Consider the following 19,258-nt stretch of genomic DNA (forward strand, 5'->3'; position numbering starts at 1 on the left):
ACCATGGCTGAATTATTTTCCCTCTCAACTCTATTCTACTGTCTTCTCCCCATAATCTTTCATGCCCTTACAAGAATCTATTAACTCCCAGTTTAAACATACCCAATAAACTTGGCCTCCACAGCTCTGTGGCAATGAATTTCCACAGATTCAGCACCCTCTGGCTAAAGAAATTCACAAGAAATAGGAGCAGAGTAGGCCATTTGGCCCATTGAGCCTACTCTGCCATTCAATAAGATCATGGCTGATCTGGCCATGGATTCATCTCCACCTACCTGCCTTTTCCCCATAATTTTTAATTCCCCACTATGAAAAAAATCTATTCAATCTTGTCTTAAATATATTTACTGAGGTAGCCTCTAATTCATCCTCATCTCTTTTCTGAAGGAATGTCCTTCTGTTCTGGAGATTGTGCCATCTGGTCCTAGACTCTCCTCCAACTGGAAACATTCTCTCCACGTCCATGGTATCTAAGCCTTTGAATATTTGGTACGTTTCAATGAGATACTCCCCATCCCCACTGATTCCACTAAACTCCAATGTGAACAGCCCCAGAGCCATAAGAGGAGTATTTTATATTAACCCTTTCATTCCCAATGCTCATTTTCATAAACCTCCTCTGGACCCTCTCCAATGCCAGCACATCCTTTCTTAGATACAGGGCCCAAAACTGTTCACAATACTCCAAGTGTGGTCTGATCAGTGCCTCAAAGTCTCAGCAATACATCGATTGAATTGCTCAAAATGGTATCCTTCCAATGTTAAAAAATACTTCCTAACGTATAAAGCAATCATCAAGTCCCACTGTGATGTCATAATGCTTGAAACTTTCCAAAATCTTACTCAAGTGTTGTCTATTTCTTTCTCACTGCTTTTGTGGTCTATCAGTAAACAGTCAGCAACAGGATAGTTCCTCCTTTTCTTTCATTCCAACCAAACAGGCTTTGAACCATCATATTTATCATCTGATTTAGTGGTATACAGTCCGCCCTCCTTATGCGCAGATTCAACCAACCGCGGATCGGGAAAACCCAGAAGTTCTCTCTTCAGCACTCGTTTCAGCATTGTTCGTCTTGCGTCTCGTATACAGACTTTTTTCTGTAATTATTCCCTAAACAATACAGTATAACAACTATTTACATAGCAATTACTTTGGATTAGGTATTATAAGTAATCTAGAGATGATTTTAAGTATACAGGAGGATGTGCATAGGTTATATGCAAATACTACGCCATTTTATACAAGGGACATGAACATCCACGTTTTTGGTATCGGGGTGGGGGGTGGTCCCCGAACCAAGACCCCGCGGATAAGGAGGACCAACTGTATAACAGTCTCCTCAAGTGATTTTTCCCAAGAACGTTGTAAGACCAAAAAATGTAGAAGCAGAATTAGACCATTTGGCCCATCGAGTCTGCTCTGTCATTTCATCATGGCTGATCGTATTTTCCTCTCAGCCCCAATCTCCTGCCTTCTCCCTGTATCCTTTCATCCCCTGACCAATCAAGAAACTATCAACTTCTAAATTAAATATACATAATGACTTTGCATTCACAGCTCCCGGCAAAGAATTCCATAGATTCACTACTCTCTGGCTAAACAAATTCCTCATCTCAGTTCTAAAAGGACACCCCTCTATTCTGAGGCTGTGTCTTCTGGTCTTAGACACTCCCACCATACGAAGCATCCTCTCCACATCCACTCTATTCACCATTCAATAGGTTTTGATGAGGTCACCCCTCATTCTTCACAAATCAAGTGAATACAGGCCCAAAGCCATCAAACGCTCTTCATATGACAAGCCATTCAACCCTGGAATCATTTTCTTGAACTTCCTTTGAACTCACTCCAATTTCTGCACATCCTTTTTAAAATAAGGGGTCCAAAACTGCTCACAATACTCCAAGCAAGGCCTCATCAGTGTTTAATAAAGTCTGAACATTACATCCTTGAGAGCAAGGAATATTTAAAGTTAAGTCTTTTTTCAGTCACATCTGTCTTGCTGTATATTTGTGCAATACTCAGTGCCTGCAGCTCACAAATTTTATTGTTTGCACCCTACACACAGGCAGTCCAACTCATCCTGTTCTGCTTTGCATTTCCCTTCATTTGGTGACTCTTACTTCCAAACAAATTAAACCATATTGAGTTAATATTGGTTCCCGCTTTCCTTTCAGCATCTGCTTTACTCCACAGTAAGCACACAAAAATAGTTATTGTCAGCATCAACTATAAATTCACATCAGGGCACACAAGATGTGCAGCTGGACATCTGCCAAAACCAGAGCATTGCCTCATAAATCATTCCTGTCATGGTTTGTGGTCCCTCCTTTTCCTGAGTAAAGCTACCAACTTATTTCCTCTCAAACACTGCATTCCCCTTTCCAGAAGGTCTGTTCCACCAGTAGTCCAGGACATACCAAATTGCACGCACATGTTATGAAGAAACTCCAATGCAGTACTAGTTTAGCAGGATTGTTCAATATAAGAAAATGATTTACCCTTTGTGCAGTGATTGTAAATCTGCCAAAGCAGTAACCACATAGGAAACATTCAAATACAGTGTAAGCACTTTTTGTCCTGCTTTGCCGATCTGGAAAAATCAGGGAAGTTATTAAGAAAAATAATGAAGATTCTTTGTGAATATTACAAAAAATCTAAGTGGGGAAAATAATGCAAATTATTTTTACTGACAAACTTATAACACAAAAAAATTGGGCACAAAACTGAATGTAGCTACTGTACCTAGGAAATTGTCATGGTAACAAATCTCCTGAATCAGTTTATGTTTTATTATTAAAATACTTCAAATTCATGACAATTTCATTGGCATCAACACTCAGAACCAGTTCATAAAGGTACATTTCAGTTTTATGTCTGATGCACCATCAATAACTCTCGGAGACGGGAGGCAAACGACAGGCTTTTATTTGCTGCAAGAAACGACCACACACCATCCTGGAGACCGAGGGGGAGAGTAGTGCCTTCAACTGCCTTTATACAGGGGTCTGTGGGAGGAGCCACAGGAGCAGTCAGCAGAGGGGCATGTCCAGACAGGTATATGTAGTTCACCACAATGTCCAGTACAAATTTTATTTAATCGGCAAGTTGAAGAAATTTAGATTTAATTCATCACCTCAATTAAGTACTTTCATAAAAAATAACTGGTATTTTCAATACGAGGCTAATCATCAAGCAAAATCCACAACTGCCAAATTTGAAATTTACTTTACAAAGTTTGGTCAAAAATTGGTCAAGAATGCACCTGCGTACAACACTCCTTTGGCTGACATCTTCTGGATAGACCACGAAACCATAGATTGCTTCTTTTATGACTACTGCGTTTGCTTCCCATCTTGAATATAATTCTGGGACTGTTAGAGCACATGTTTTGCTGTTTGGAGATCGCTGGGGTGCCTCAGCACTCTGCAATGTCTGAGAGAATTCAAGGAGGCAGAGGCAGCATGAGCAAACCTCGTGGCAAGAAGGCAGCAGAATGGCACCCAAGCTGATGCCCATTGTTTGCTGATTAAAGCATTGAGGGTGAGCATGGAAATCTGGAGATCGTTTGGGTGTTCTAGCACTCTGCAGTCTCCAACAGGATTCCAGGAGCCAGTGTGTGAGCCTCATAGTGGGCAGGCTGCAGAATGTGGCGCAAGCCGATGTTTGGCTCCATTTTACAGATTAAAGCAACAGCGCGAGTGCAGAGGGTGAGTGTCAGATACTTATCTTTTGACCAGTTGTTCTGTACCAGCGACGGGACAGCCTGCTGCTGCGCCCAGGCACAGAGAGTATTATCCAGGTTTTTTCTGCATTTTGGATGTGGACTTTGGGTTATACACTATTCTTCACTCTCAGTTTTTCTATTCAGTGATTTTTCACCCGATCTTCTCGGGGGTTTTTGTGCAGGGAGGGGGATTTGGGGAACAACGTGCCTGATCCATGTTGCTCAGTTTTTGTGTGGGAGGAGGAACTTGGGCGTTGATGTGCCTGATCTCTTTTTGGTCGTTTTTTTTTTGCAGGGGTAGATGGGATTTGCGAGTTGATGATTGTGCTGTCTCTCTTTTCTTTCTTGTTTTCATGACTACCCAGAGAATTGAAGAATTTCAGAGTTGTATACTTTGATAATAAATGAACCTTTGAACCAAAGTTCGTCTTGCAAAGAATCATCTCTCAAGATCACCATTGTTCAGTTGCTGCCTTACAAATTCTCTTTAACAAGGAATACAATGGATTCCAGTTAATTAGGATCCATTGCAACCAGTACATTTTCACCCATTTAAGCTGCTGCCTAATTAGCCAAATTTCATGGAAATAGCTAAAAAGGTATAATTAAAAAAGACAAATTGTTACAGCCGTTTATGTATTTAAATGAAACTTTGGATTGATTGTAATGAACAAAATCGATACAGACACCTAGAGAAGATAATGGTCTGCCTTCATACAATGCTTTAGACAATTATATCCATCAAATCTTCATTTACACTAATATTCATGATTGTCAATATCTTCAAACTCTTCATAATTCCTAACTCTAAGTAGAAATACTGCTTCATTTTCACTCCTGGCAGTTCTGAGTGCTTGAAACTGCAATGAGCAAAATAGTTCTGAATTGTCTTACTGCTCACTTCTCACCATCAATGACAAAAGTCACACAGCTTTTTCAACAGAAACACACGCAATGGACTCCTTTTAAAAACGATCCCTGTAAGAACGGTGTAGAGTCTGACAGCCATGCACGTGACTGACGCTAGTCAGCAATGGTCTCCTGACCCAATTAAGTGGCATGGTATCCCAAATAACCATGTGAAACCTGGTTATTTTCTCAATGTAGTTTTTGATATTTAAGAGTAGCCCCAAATAAAACGGCTGCCCCAATTAACCAATGGCCCAATTATCTACAATCCATTGTACTTCTATCAGCAATCTATTTGAACAAAAGCATGAGCTGGGATTGCAACAATAGACTGCTTGTTGAAGTTAACAGATTTTATAATTTCCCATAGTACTTTTTGCAGTCTCAACTTCTTGAAAAATAACTACAGAAATCACTCAAGACAGAGCCGGCAATAAATCAGTAGAATGGCTCATTTTATTCTGTGTATTAGTAAGTAAAAAACATTTTTCAAAGTTTTCCTCTCAACTCTTATCAATCAAAATCTCTCTCATCTCCAGTAACACAGTAAATTAACTCATGCAAGCAGTAAACTAACATGAAAGTTTACAAGGGCCATCTCATATTGTCTCAGCCAGATTATATCTGCCCAAGGATTCCTATTCTTGCAAGATTTAGGGGAGACAAAGGCTAACCACTGAATCCTCCCTCGGCTTCATATTATTAAGTAGGATTTGGCATGTGAGATTTCAAAGAGATTTTGCATTTTGGCGAGGAGCTGTAACAATGTTAATAGTCTCTGCTCCTACACAACAATCCATGGCCTCCTCTACTGTCAAGATGAAGCCACACTCAGGTTGGAGGAACAACACTTTGTATTCCGTCTGGGTAGCCTCCAACCTGATGGCATGAACATTGATTTCTTTAACTTCCATTAATGCCCTTCCTCCCCCATCCCTTATTTATTATTTATTTTACCCCCTTTTTTCTTTTTCTCTCACTGTCTCTCACAATCTCTCCTTGCCTGCTCTCCATCTTCCTCTGGTGCTCCCCTCCCCCTTTCTTTCTCCCCAGACCTCCTGTCCCATGATCCTCTCCCTTCTCCAGCTCTGAATCCCTTTTGCCAATCAACTTTACAGCTCTTAACTTCATCCTTCCCCCCTCCTGTCTTCTCCTATCATTTTGAATCTCCCCCTCCCACCTTCAAATCTCTTACTATCTCTTCTTTCAGTTAGTTCTGACGAAGGGTCTCGGCCCGAAACCTCGAGTGTACTCCTTCGCATTAGGGTTAGGGTTAACCCTATAGATGCTGCCTGACCTGCCACGTTCCACCAGCATTGTGTGTATGTTACGTCTGCCCTTCTATTTCGTGGTAAAGCACCACACCATAGTCAGTAGAGATCTGCTAATATTTAAGGTATTAAATTGTCTGTCACAAACCTAAGTTGGTATGTGGAAAATACTATCTTCAACAGCCATTTTAATTAACAAACCAAGTAAGAATTCTATTCATTAACATAGGTTTGTGAGTTACTGGGAAGATCATCAGCAATGCTCTGCAATAACTCAGTAAGATCCCAATTATGCAATTTCCTACAAATTCCTGGTCTGTATTTACACCAACTGGAATGGATGAGAAGGGTTTACAATTTAACGATTTGAGATCCTTGAATAGTTTTGTATCACTGTGGTACAGAAGAGTGTTTCAGAAGAAGATAGTGCTTAAATAATTTAATGTGGTTTAGTGCCAAATTACTGTAAATAAATGCCCTTAACCTTTCGCATGGGTTCAGAGATACCTTCTCCCACTCGGTTATGCTGTGCTGATATTTTTGCAAAGATCAGTTTGCACAAGCATCCTACATGCATAATGTGCTATTGTTGATCCACACACAGATCTTAATGCAAGAAACAGTAGGCCAATCATCTCATGCCTGTTCTATTTGTAACCCCTTCAGTGAGCTCGTATGCAAACCTGGCTTGCTAGCACTCTATGCAATTCAGTGGTGAGAAGGCCACCTTTCTTAAAGGATATACGTCTCCGGGCAGTGTGACTGGGTTCAACCAAACAAAAAGGTTCAATTAACAGAACCCCAGTCTGAGCAGATGCTTTGTAAATACTGCCCATACATAATTATCAGTCAGCAAGAAACAACAGATCGTGCACCACATGCAATCACAAAGAAAGCGTATTCACTAATTTCAGCTTTATCCAGCAGTTATTGATAGAGAAAAAATAAAGGGGCCCAATACAATTAAACCAGTCTAAATATGCACATGCGTTGGAGCCTGTATTGTCCAAAAGCTGGGTGTGACTGCTATTCATGGCGCTGAATTCTCATCACCAGTCACTGGTAGATCTTTCCATCTTGGACTCCTTTGTCTCACAAAGTACTCCCATTGGATTGACTCCTATAGGCATCCCTCCCAGTCTTCTCTTCTCTGCATCTACCGCCAAAAGACTAGGAACCCCACCAACGCCCGTCATAAATCTCTCTGCCCAGCTCTCTCTAGAACCTTCTCCCAATTCCACCATCTTGATTGGCTGACACAACATAGCCCCTCATCTTTAGCTGAAACCAAAACATTCTACTAACAGGACATACTGCTTTTAGAGAGCTACTAAATGAAATACCCTACAGCAAGAGCAGTAAAAAATCTTAACATTATTTTACAAGCTAATAGATGAACTTTGTAATCTCAAAGCTACTTTAACGCACTAATCCCAATTCTTTCATTCCCTTAATATCCAAAAATCTATTCATCTAAAATGACATTATATTGAAATAGAGTATAAAATCAGAATAGCCTGGGTGCTCTACCATTATCTGTGAAAATAGATGGTCAAAAGCAATTAAGAAAACATATGGAGCACTTAGTTTTATGGGGAGAGCACCAAATAATAAAGTAATAAAATCATGTTAGACTTTTACACTTACTGATATGTTCTCACAGCAAGAATATCTGTGTAATAACTTGAGGAGAAGACACAATGATGATACCAAAAGATACAAAGAACTATTATCAGTAATTAGACATTAATTTCTAATATCTTGTCATGGGTTATAGTAATGTTGGATTAATGTTTGCTGATAAATTGCAGGATGGCATTGAAATGAGGACCCGATAATATATGTGACTCAGCTGTATGGAGTTTGCTTATATTCCTGATAGCTTGAGCAATCATATATATAGTTAAATTAAATAAGTGCAGCAAGATACAACTTCAATTAAGAATGATTCAAGAGAATCCAATGTGGTTGCAAATCTGACATAAATGGCATCTTTACTTGGATGCTTCATATAGCATAAAAGAGTTTGCTTTAGAAATCACAATAGCTGTGGCATTCTTTGTAACCGTACAGTATTTATGAAAAACACCTGGATTAACAGCACTAATTGTAAAAGCACGCTGTGGATTTTCACAGAAGTATTCATTCAAGTTAATTAACAGATTATTAATCATACATTGTTGTAATCCATGTGGCATATTTTTGCCACACTGCATCTGATATGTTGTCTGGGTTAGAGGCAATATTTAGTTTTTAGTTACAGTTGCACGGACAACTATTGCTCTGAGGTTTTTTTTTCATGGCCTGAAAACTGCAAGTTACTTTAAATATTTCTTTGGTAATATGCATACCATGAATATTTAGAATAAAACTGAAAAATCTCCTACTTTTGATTTATTTATTAATTGAAGAATACAATGAAATACAGTACAAAGAAAACCTTTCAAGTTGCACTCAGCTGCCAGCTATTTATTAACAATGAGCTACCAACTTCCATTATTTTTACAATTTCTAAGAGTGTTGGCATTTGAAACACCGACAAAATAAATACAGTGAGGCTCCAAAATATTTCAACATAAAAGGTCGAAATTCATTTATTAGAAAATTTATTCACTAACACAATTACAGGGTATTTCACAATTATATTAGTAAAGTTTCAAGTTTATATTAACATAATGGAAATTTAAATTCCAGCTAAGTAATGACGAAGGCTATGTGCATCGGTGCATTTCATTTACTGTGCAGTCGCATTAGAGGGAACACAGATTGTAGTAGTGATTACTGTTTGTAGCAGTTTACTTGTGGGAAGGGACTGAATAGGTTGGGCTTGTTTACTTCTAGAAGAAAGGCAGTTGAAGGGTTACTTTATGAGAGGCATATAAAAATTACAAAAGGCATGGAGGCAATAGATAGTCAAAATCTTTCTCCCCCTGATAGTCATGTCAAAAACAAGGGCCATATGTTTTAAGGCAAGTAGGTTTTAAAAGGGATCTTACCAGAAAGTTGTTTTTAAAAATGTAATGGTTAGTACCTGGAGCTTGCTATCAGCGCCAGGTGTGGAATCAGTCATTCCAATGGTTAGGAGATACTTAGACAGAAACTTGACTAGACAGGTCATTGCAACTTGTGAACCAAATGCAGACAAATGGGATCAGTGCAGATGGGCAAAAAGATTGGAAAGGACATTATAGGCCAAAGGACTCAATTCCTTGGAAGATGGCTCCAACTGTAAATTATAATGGATTTGTAATGTTGCAATACTGCAACTGACAATAATAGTCAATACACAAGTTAAAATTATTCAAAATTAGCTGCATTTATATTCTTCCATATGACACTGATGCAGTTGCAGTAATACATGTTAGACAACCATTACATTTACAGCATTGAAAGAAAACCAACAGCCTGCACTAACACTATGACCCTACAAAATAAGATGCACTCAAATCCTTTGCCACAATTGGAGGTTTAAAGTATTCAGATGAAGAGCACTGGATTGGGGTGTAGAATTGCTATTTTTCTTGTAGTTTAATTTTCCCATGCGTGCTCGTATTTTTGGTATAATCACCTGTTCAGTGAATTTTCCAGGAACTATGGTACAGTTGCTTATGTACTTTTCTGTAAATGTCTTAGTTCTCAGTAGCAGTTTTCACACTACTTGAATCTGGCTATTATAGGTTAACTGTTGTCAGTGAAGTTTGTTATCTCAAGTCTGAGTAAGAGACCCCACAACGATTTTTTCCTTGGTCTTTTCTTAGTTCTCCTCTTGTTCTCTTTTGACTCTTGTAGCATTTAATTAAATGACCATAAGCAAAAAATTTCATGCAACATTCTTGACTTCTAAGGAACTTTTAAATCACAAAGGTGTCAAGATCCAACAATACAATGCAAATACTATGCTATAACTGCAATGTGCAGTTGAACATATTAATTCTGAAATTATATCTTTTATTTCATGGAATTCAACTTACAATGGTGAATGGAAATCTTAAATTAACTCTAGAAATTGGCAAGCTGCAAGATGTTTATATTTCTGGAGTAAGCATTCTGACAAAAGTGTATTTTCTATTGATAAATAGAAGAGGGGAGGGGGGAGGGTTTTTTTAAACTGGTGTAAGAGAAATCAATATTCGTGCCATCAGTTTGGATACTACCCAGATGGTTTTGCTCCTCCATCTTGAAAGTAGCCTCATTTTGGCACAAGGAAGGCCATAGACTGACATATCATAGAACCATAGAATATTACAGCACAATAACAGACCTTTTGGCCCTTCTTGGCTGTGCCGAACCATTTTTCTGCCTAGTACCACTGACTTGCACCTGGACCATATTCCTCCATGCACTTCTTATCCATGTACCTGTCCAAGTTTTTCTTAAATGTTAAAAGGGAGCCCGCATTCACCACTTCATCTGGCAGCTCATTCCACACTCCCACCACTCTCTGTGTGAAGAATCCCCCCACCCCCCAATGTTCCCTTTAAATTTTTCCCCCTTCATCCTTAACCCATGTCCTCAGGTTTTTCTCTCCCCTAGCCTCGATGGAAAAAGCCTGCTTGCATTCACTATCTATACCCATCATAATTTTATATACCTCTATCAAATCTCCCCCCATTCTTCTACGCTCCAGGGAATAAAGTCCTAACCTATTCAATTTTTTTCTGTAATTCAGTTTCTCAAGTCCCAGCAACATCCTTGTAAACCTTCTCTACACTCTTTCAGCCTTATTAATATCCTTCCTGTAATTCAGTGACCAAAACTGCACACAATACTCCAAATTCGGCCTCAATGCCTTATACAACCTCACCACAACATTCCAGCTCATACTCAATACTTTGATTTATAAAGGCCAATGCACCAAAGGCTCTCTTTATGACCCTATCTACCTGTGATGCCATTTTTAGGTAATTATGTATCTGTATTCCCAGATCCCTCTGTTCTACTGCACTCCTCAGTGCCCTACCATTTACCTTGTATGTTCTACCTTGGTTGTTCCTTTCAAAGTGCAATACCTCACACTTGTCTGTATTAAACTCCATCTGCCATTTTTCAGCCCATTTTTCCAGCTGGTCCAAATCCCTCTGCAAGCTTTGAAAACCTTCCTCACTGTCCACTGCACCTCCAATCTTTGTATCATCAGCAAGTTTGCTGATCCAATTTACCACATTATCATCCAGATCATTGATATAGATGACAAATAACAATGGACCCAGCACTGATCCCTGTGGCACACCACTAGTCACAGGCCTCCACTCAGAGAAGCAATCCTCCACTACCACTCTCTGACTTCTCCCATTGAGCCAATGTCTAATCCAATTTACTACGTCACCATGCATACCTGGCGACTGAATCTTCCTAACTATCCCCCCATGCAGGACCTTGTCAAAGGCCTTACTGAAGTTCATGTAGACAACATCCACTGCCGTCCCTTCATCCACTTTCCTTGTAACCTCCTTGAAAAACTCTAATAGGTTTGTTAAACATGACCTACCACACACAAAGCCGTGCTGACTCTCCCTAATAAGTCCCTGTCTATCTAAATACTTGTAGATCCTATCTCTCAGTACTCCTTCCAATAATTTACCTACCACCGACGTCAAACTTACCAGCCTATAGTTTCCCGGATTACTTTTAGAGCCTTTTTTAAACAACGGAACATGAGCTGTCCTCCAATCCTCCAGCACCTCATCTGTAGATACCGACATTTCAAATACATCTGCCAGGACCCCTGTAGTTTCAAAACCAGTCTCCTTCAAGGTCCGACAGAATATCATCAGGTGCTGGGGATTTATCTACCCTGATTTGCTTCAAGATAGTATGCACCTCCTCCTCTTCAATTTGTATAGGTTCCATCGCTACTTGTTTGCCTTATTTGCATTGACTCCATGCCAGTTTCCTTAGTAAATACAGACGCAAAAAACCTACTTAAGATCTCCCCCATTTCTTTCGGTTCCATAGATAGCCGACCACTCTGATCTTCAAGAGGACCAATTTTATCACTTACTATCCTTTTGCTCGTAATATACCTGTAAAAGCTCTTTGGATAATCCTTCACCTTGACTGCCAAAGCTACCTCATGTCTTCTTTTAGCCCTCCTGATTTCTTTCTTAAGTATTTTTTTGCATTTTTTATACTCCTCAAGTACCTTATTTGCTCAGTTTCCTATACATGTCATTCATCTCTCTCTTCTTCTTTATCAGAGTTCCAATATTCCTAGAGAACCAAGGTTCCTTATTCTTATTCACTTTGCCTTTAAACCTGATGGGAACAGACCAACTCTGCCCTCTCAGAATTTCTCCTTTGAAGGCCTCCTACTTACTTACGACATCTTTGCCAGAGAACAACCTGTCCCAATCCATGCTTTTTAAGATTCTTTCTCATTTCTTCAAATTTAGTCTTTTTTCAAAACAGGAATGGGTATCAGAATTGAAATGTTTGGCCTCCGGGAAGTTCCGCTTTTGGTGGATGAAGTGGAGGGGCGCGACAAAGCACTCCTCCAATTTACAAAGGGGCTCAGCAGTGCATAGGAGGCCTCATCGGGATCACCGGACACAAAAGATGACCCCAATAGGTTCACAGGTGAAATGTTGCCTCACCTGGAAGGACTGTTTGGGGCCCCGGATGGAGATGAATGGGCAGGTTGTAGGGATAAGTGCCATCCCTTGACCATGCCCTTTTCTCTTTATCACCATGAGGGAGGTTGTACAGGAGCATGAAGATGCATACTCAGTGTTTCTAGAACAGCTTCTTCCATCCTGCCATCAGATTTCTAAACAGCAAGTAACACTACCTTACTATTGTGCTCTTTTTACACCATTTTTTTCATATTTCTTATTTTAACTTCGTGATTTTTTTTTATGTATTGCATTGTGCTTCTGCCCCAAGATGATAATTTCACCACATATATCAGAGATAATAAACCTGACTGTGATTCTGGAAATAACTGCAATCAGATAAGTAAAAACTGAGGTAATCAGAGGAGACTATAATAATCCAGAACTAAAATATATTACACTTCAAAGGAAATTGCTTTAATCTCAACTGATGGAAATACGAAGAGACCTTAGAAATGTCTGTATTTTTCCTCTTTTCAAGAAAAAAAGGCAGAAAAGGGTATTAGCTACAATAATGAAATACATAGAGATTACTGTATATACACAAATGCAATATGATTTTTTCATACTAGCTAATATTATTCTCTGGAGAAACATTACCATAAATTGTTACTTCTTTAATTCTTTGTTAGATGTTTCAAAAAGGAAGCAAATTCCCTTATAGTTGGTGTGTTACGGACAGATTAAATTTAATGCAATTAGTATTGAAATTTCAGCTCGATAATCACACCACATGAATGACATTCAAAGAGCTCAAGATGCAAATTAATAGAAGCTTACTCCAGTCAATATTGAACAGAGGTTATTTTTAACTTCCACTGAGATCACACAACTGCTGAAATAGTTAGGAGCATTCTTCAGCCACAAGAACATGCAACAGGTAGATTTTGATTATCAAATCCAATTAGAGAGTAGAAAGAAACAGGACTCCCGCATATTTGGAAGTACACTCAGGCATGCACTGACCCTGAGCAATTTAAATTAGTGGCAATGTTTCACTGGTTCAGTACCATGTCAGTGTGGTCTACGCTTTGTCTTTTTAAGTCCTGACTGTTGAACTGATCACTCACAAAGTATACCTGCTTAATTTGACCACTGAAAAAGCTTCATTCCACAAATAACACTACTTGCAACTTGTTCATAGTCTGCTTCAGATAGATAGTTTCCGATTATCAAGCCAAGGGTTGAAAAGGGGGTCTGAATAGGGGTGAAAAAGCCACATGGTTTGGTAAGGAGGAATGAATCTCAGTCATGTTTTTTGTAAGTAGGTTTCTAAAGCAATTGAATGTTATAAGGCAGATGTCCTTATAAAGAAAATTTTCTAAAGGCAGGTACAAAGAGATTAAAGGAGCATGAAAGATATGTTGGTCAATACCTACCAAGTAATGGAACACACCTGGCTTCAAAGCCAAGATACACTGATTACAGGGGAAATTGAGGCTTGTGAGAATTCATCAGGGAAAAGGAGATCAAATCTGTCAGGAGCTTTAAGACCTCAAGGGTTGTGCGACCAGTCCTGCCTCTGTTTTCTTCATGTTCTCACAGGACTGAATCATGCCACTTGGTTGGAAAGGGACAACATCACATCTTTAAAATTGATTCTGTCAGCTACAGGATTGAATTAGGCAAGAAAAATGCATATTAGTATTTTAACAGTACAGCAGGAAAAGCAAGGGCAGAAATAGATGATACTTAAGAAAGTACTGTTAATGGACTTCATATTGGAAGCACTCAATAGGGAAAAACATTAAATATTTCACATGAACTTTGGAAATTAAAATAAGCAGCTGCACTTCCTGAAATTAAAACACAAAATGATATAAATACTCTGGTAAGGCAGCACCTGCGGAGACAAATAGCATTACTGTTTCAGACAATGACCTTTCATCATACTTCCAGGTTAATAAGACTATTGCTTGAGACCCCCTCCCAACATTGACATCAATTTGCTATTACAGAAGCTATTATCACGCCTTAAAATGAGCCAACAAACCCATGCCTGCCTTACTTCAACCAGATATCGGTTGCTTCAAGATTATCAGGCTTAATAATCTTAACAACTGACCCACTTTACCTTTCCTTCGTTTCAGTTCACTAGTTTCTTTTCTCACCTGATAAGAAAACAGAGCTCTACATAAACTCACCCTGATACCATCCAACTCACTATCTAATTTAAAAATCCCTTTTAGGCCAATCAGTATTAAACGTCAAAGCTTATGCAATTAGTATAAGTTTGACTAGGGATTTTTAGTGTGAATATTAGAGATGCAGACAGAAACAAACAGAAACAGCTAGGCTGAATTTTAAAAACAAAAATTCCTTCAAGCTGTCACATGCCATTAAATAGTAGTGTAACAAAAATAGAGTGATATATTTGATGACCTGAATGTTCAACTGATTTCCTATCGGTCTGAACTATTAAAACGTTCTGCTAATATCATCACATAATAAAACTGAGTGTTTTGTGCATCTCTAACCTTTCAGATTTTGTTCTATGAAAGGCAGTAACCAAAATACAAATGTATTTAGTTTGCATACAGTAATGCACCAGATCTATCCATCATGTGGATGACAAAATGGTTCAATAATCAAAAGTGCTTTCTATTTCAGTAATAATCATCAGATTAGATCGCTGCAAATGGCAATCATCCTAGAGAAGAAAAAACTTCCTTTCGTATGTTTCATGTGCTTCTACACAGTTCATCTTTGCAGTAGATATATGGGCTAGAAAGGGAAGACTTCTGTTAATCCAATTATTCCCACCTCCACCTTTCCACTTGCCAACAGCAAACCGTGAAACTTTTGAGAATGTATTGTTCAAATTCATGGTTTTACATCTTTTAAACACAAGGTATCACAACATCCAGAATTCAAGTTTGCCAACCAAAGTACTTTGGAAAAAGAATGAACTTAAGTGACTGCAACCAGCCAAAGAATATTAATTGCAATGCTAGAGAGGACCAATCGGTGCAGGATATATGTCTCACACAGTTTTAAGATTATTAACAAATGAGGATGAATATGCACTGTAGTTCCTCAAACTATTCAGTTTTACCTTCAAACCATTTACTGTAACTCAAAGCTTATTTCAAATAATGTTGATTTAGGAGGTCATGGTGAAGCAGTTCATGAAGCTGCCAAAGTTCATTGGCAGTTTGAAAACTGTTGGACTAAACATGAGAGAGAAAGCCTAATTGTTATGTTGAATGTGTATTATTTTCAAGAGTTTGTTCCAGGTTTGTGCAGAATCCCATCGCTTTCATTTCCAGAAAATGTTCACATTCTACAGTACAGAGGAACAAAAAAGAATTGCTGGCACAAGGCAACATGAGAAAATGTTTTACTAATGTGATAGAGTAAAATGTTAGTTAAGTCAATCTGTTTCAAAGGGAAGATAACAAACCAACATCCTCAGCTATGTGACAGTACTCCAGACCAACATTCCAACTCTAAACCCTTCTTTACTCAGTCAGGGACTTTGAGATGCCATGATGTTCACAGGCCTAACATCTGACTCCCTAAACAGATTCAATATGAAAGAGATTACAAGGTGAAAAAAATTCAAGGATGGGCTTAAAGCTTTCTTCAATAGACAGTAGGTGCAGGAGGAGGCCATTCAGCCCTTCTAGCCAGCACTGCCATTCACTGTGATCATGGCTGATCATACACAATCAGTACCCAGTTCCTGCCCTCTCCCCATATCCCTTGACCCTGCTATCTATAAGAGCTCTATCTAACTCTCTCTTGAATGCATCCAGAGACTTGGCCTCCACTGCCTTCTGGGGTAGAGCATTCCACATATCCACCACTCTCTGGGTGAAAAAGTTTTTCTGCATCTCTAAATGACCTACCCCTTATTCTTAAACTGTGGCCTCTAGTTCTGGACTCACCCATCAGCGGGAACATGCTTCCTGCCTCCAGTGTGTCCAATCCCTTAATAATCTTATGTTTCAATCAGATCCCCTCTCATCCTTCTAAATTCCAGTGTATACAAGCCCAGTCACTCCAATCTTCCAACATATGACAGTCACGCTATTCCAGGAATTAACCTTGTGAACCTACGCTGCACTCCCTCAATAGCAAGAATGTCCTTCCTCAAATTTGGAGACCAAAACTGCACACAATACTCCAGGTGGGGTCTCACCAGGGCCCTGTACAGCTGCAGACGGACCTCTTTACTCCTATACTCAATTCCTCTTGTTATAAAAGCCAGCATGCCATTAGCTTTCTTCACTGCCTGCTATACCTGCATGCTTGCTTTCATTGACTGATGTACAAGAATACTTAGATCTCGTTGTACTTCCCCTTTTCCCAACTTGACTCCATTTAGATAGTAATCTGCCTTCCTGTTCTTGCCACCAAAGTGGATAACCTCACATTTATCCACATTAAACTGCATCTGCCATACATTTGCCCACTCACCCAACCTGTCCAAGTCACACTGCATTCTCATAACACCCTCCTGACATTTCACACTGCCACCCAGCTTTGTGTCATCAGCAAATTTGCTAATGTTACTTTGAATCCCTTCATCTCAATCATTAATATATATTGTAAACAGCTGCGGTCCCAGCACCAAACCTTGCGGTACCCCACTGGTCACAGCCTGCCATTCCAAATCATTAATCCCATTAATTGCTACTCTTTGTTTCCTGTCAGCCAGCCAATTTTCAATCCATATCAGTACTCTGCCCCCAATACCACGTGCCCTAATTTTGCCCACTAATCTCCTACGTGGGACTTCATCAAAAGCTTTCTGGAAGTCCAGGTACATTACATCCACTGGCTCTCTCTTGTCCATTTTCATAGTTACATTCTCAAAAAACTCCAGAAGATTAGTCAAGCATGATTTTTCCCTTCATAAATCCATGCTGACTCAGACTGATCCTTCTACTGCTATCCAAATGTGTCATAGTTTCCTCTTTTATATTGACTCCAGCATCTTTCCCACCACTGATGTCAGGCTAACCGGTCTATAATTCCATTTTCGCTCTCCCTCCTTTCTTGAAAAGTGGGACAACATTAGCCACCCTCCAATCAACAGGAACTGTTCCTGAATCTATAGAACATTGGAAAATGATTACCAATGCGTCCACGATTTCTAGAGCCACCTCTTTAAGTACCCTGGGATGCAGACCATCAGGTCCCGGGGACTTATCAGCCTTCAGACTCAACAGTCTATCCAACACCGTTTCTTGCCTAATATAAATTTCCTCCAATTCATCCTTTACCCTAGTTCCTTTGGCCAATATTACATCTGGGAGATTGTTTGTGTCTTCCCTAGTGAAGACAGATCCAAAGTACCTGTTCAACTCATCTGCCATTTCCTTGTTCCCCATCATAAGTTCACCCGTTTCTGTCTTCAATGGCCCAATTTTGGTCTTGACTATTTTTTTGCTATTCACATACCTAAAGAAGGTTTTACTATCCTCCTTTATATTCTTGGCTAGTTTACCTTTGTACCTCATTTTTTCTTGGCGTATTGCCTTTTTTATCATCTTTTGTTGCTCTTTAAAAGCTTCCCAGTCCTCCGGTTTCCCGCTCATCTTTGCTATGTTATACTTCTCCTCTTTTATTTTTATACTGCCCTTTACTTCCCTTGTCAGCCACAGCACCCCATACTCCCCTTAGGATTTTTCTTCCTCTTTGGAATGAACCGATCCTGCACCTTCTGCATTATTCCCAGAAATACCTGCCATTTTTGTTCCACTGTCTTCCCTGCTAGGGTATTGTTCCATTGATCTTTGGCCAGCTCCTCCCTCATAGCTCCATAGTTCCCTTTGTTCAACTGTAATACTGACACATCCGATTTTCCCTTCTCCTTCTCAAATTGTAGATTAAAACATATCATATTATGGTCACTACCTCCTAATGGTTCCTTCACCTCCAGGTCCCTGATCAAATCCAGTTCATGGCACAACACTAAATCTAGAATTGCCTTCTCCCTGGTAGGCTCCAGTACAAGCTGTTCTAAGAATCCATCTCAGAGACACTCCACAAACTCCCTTTCTTGGGGTCCAGTACCATTCTGATTCTCCCAGTCTATCTGCATGTTGAAATCCCCCATGACAACTGTATCATTACCTTTGCAACATGCCAATTTTAACTCTTCATTCAACTTACACCCTACATCTAGACTGCTGTTTGGGGGCCTGTAAATAACTCCCATTAGGGTCTTTCTACCCTTAGAATTTCTCAGTTCTATCCATACTGACTCTACATCCCCTGATTCTATGTCCCCCCTCGCAAGGGACTGAATATCATTCCTCACCAACAGAGCCACCCCCTCTACCAGTCAGTCTGTCCTTTCGATAAGATGTACATCCTTGAATATTCATTTCCCAGGCCCTGTCCGCTTGAAGCCATGTCTCAGTTATTCCCACAACATCGTACTTGCAATTTCCAACTGAGCCTCAAGCTCATCTACTTTATTCCTTATACTTTTTGCATTCATATATAATACTTTTAATTCGGTACTCCCCTCTCCTTTCATATCAATTCCTATTTCACTTGGCCATACTGTATGATCTCTTCTTGTGCTTTCTACTCCATTGATTCTGTTGTCCTTTTTAAACTTTATTTATTTTCATTTTCCCTTTAAGTCCATCCTTAAATTTCCAGTTCTGCCCCTCCCCCCACTTAGTTTAAACACACCGGTGTTGCAGTGGCAAACCTGTCTGCCAGAATGCTGGTCCCCCGCCTATTAAGGTACAACCCGTCCCTTTTGTACAATTCATCC

The 19,258-nt window shown here is 39.5% G+C and overlaps 1 protein-coding gene across 1 annotated transcript in view; it reads right to left on the reverse strand.

Moving 5' to 3' along the window:
• The window catches only part of dock4 (dedicator of cytokinesis 4), a 370,374-nt gene that overhangs the window by 339,303 nt on the left and 11,813 nt on the right, over positions 1–19,258 (reverse strand). The gene's annotated exons all lie outside the window — the stretch shown is intronic.

The sequence above is a fragment of the Hypanus sabinus genome, chromosome 8 (genome assembly GCF_030144855.1).
Source record: "Hypanus sabinus isolate sHypSab1 chromosome 8, sHypSab1.hap1, whole genome shotgun sequence".
Taxonomy (NCBI): domain Eukaryota; kingdom Metazoa; phylum Chordata; class Chondrichthyes; order Myliobatiformes; family Dasyatidae; genus Hypanus; species Hypanus sabinus.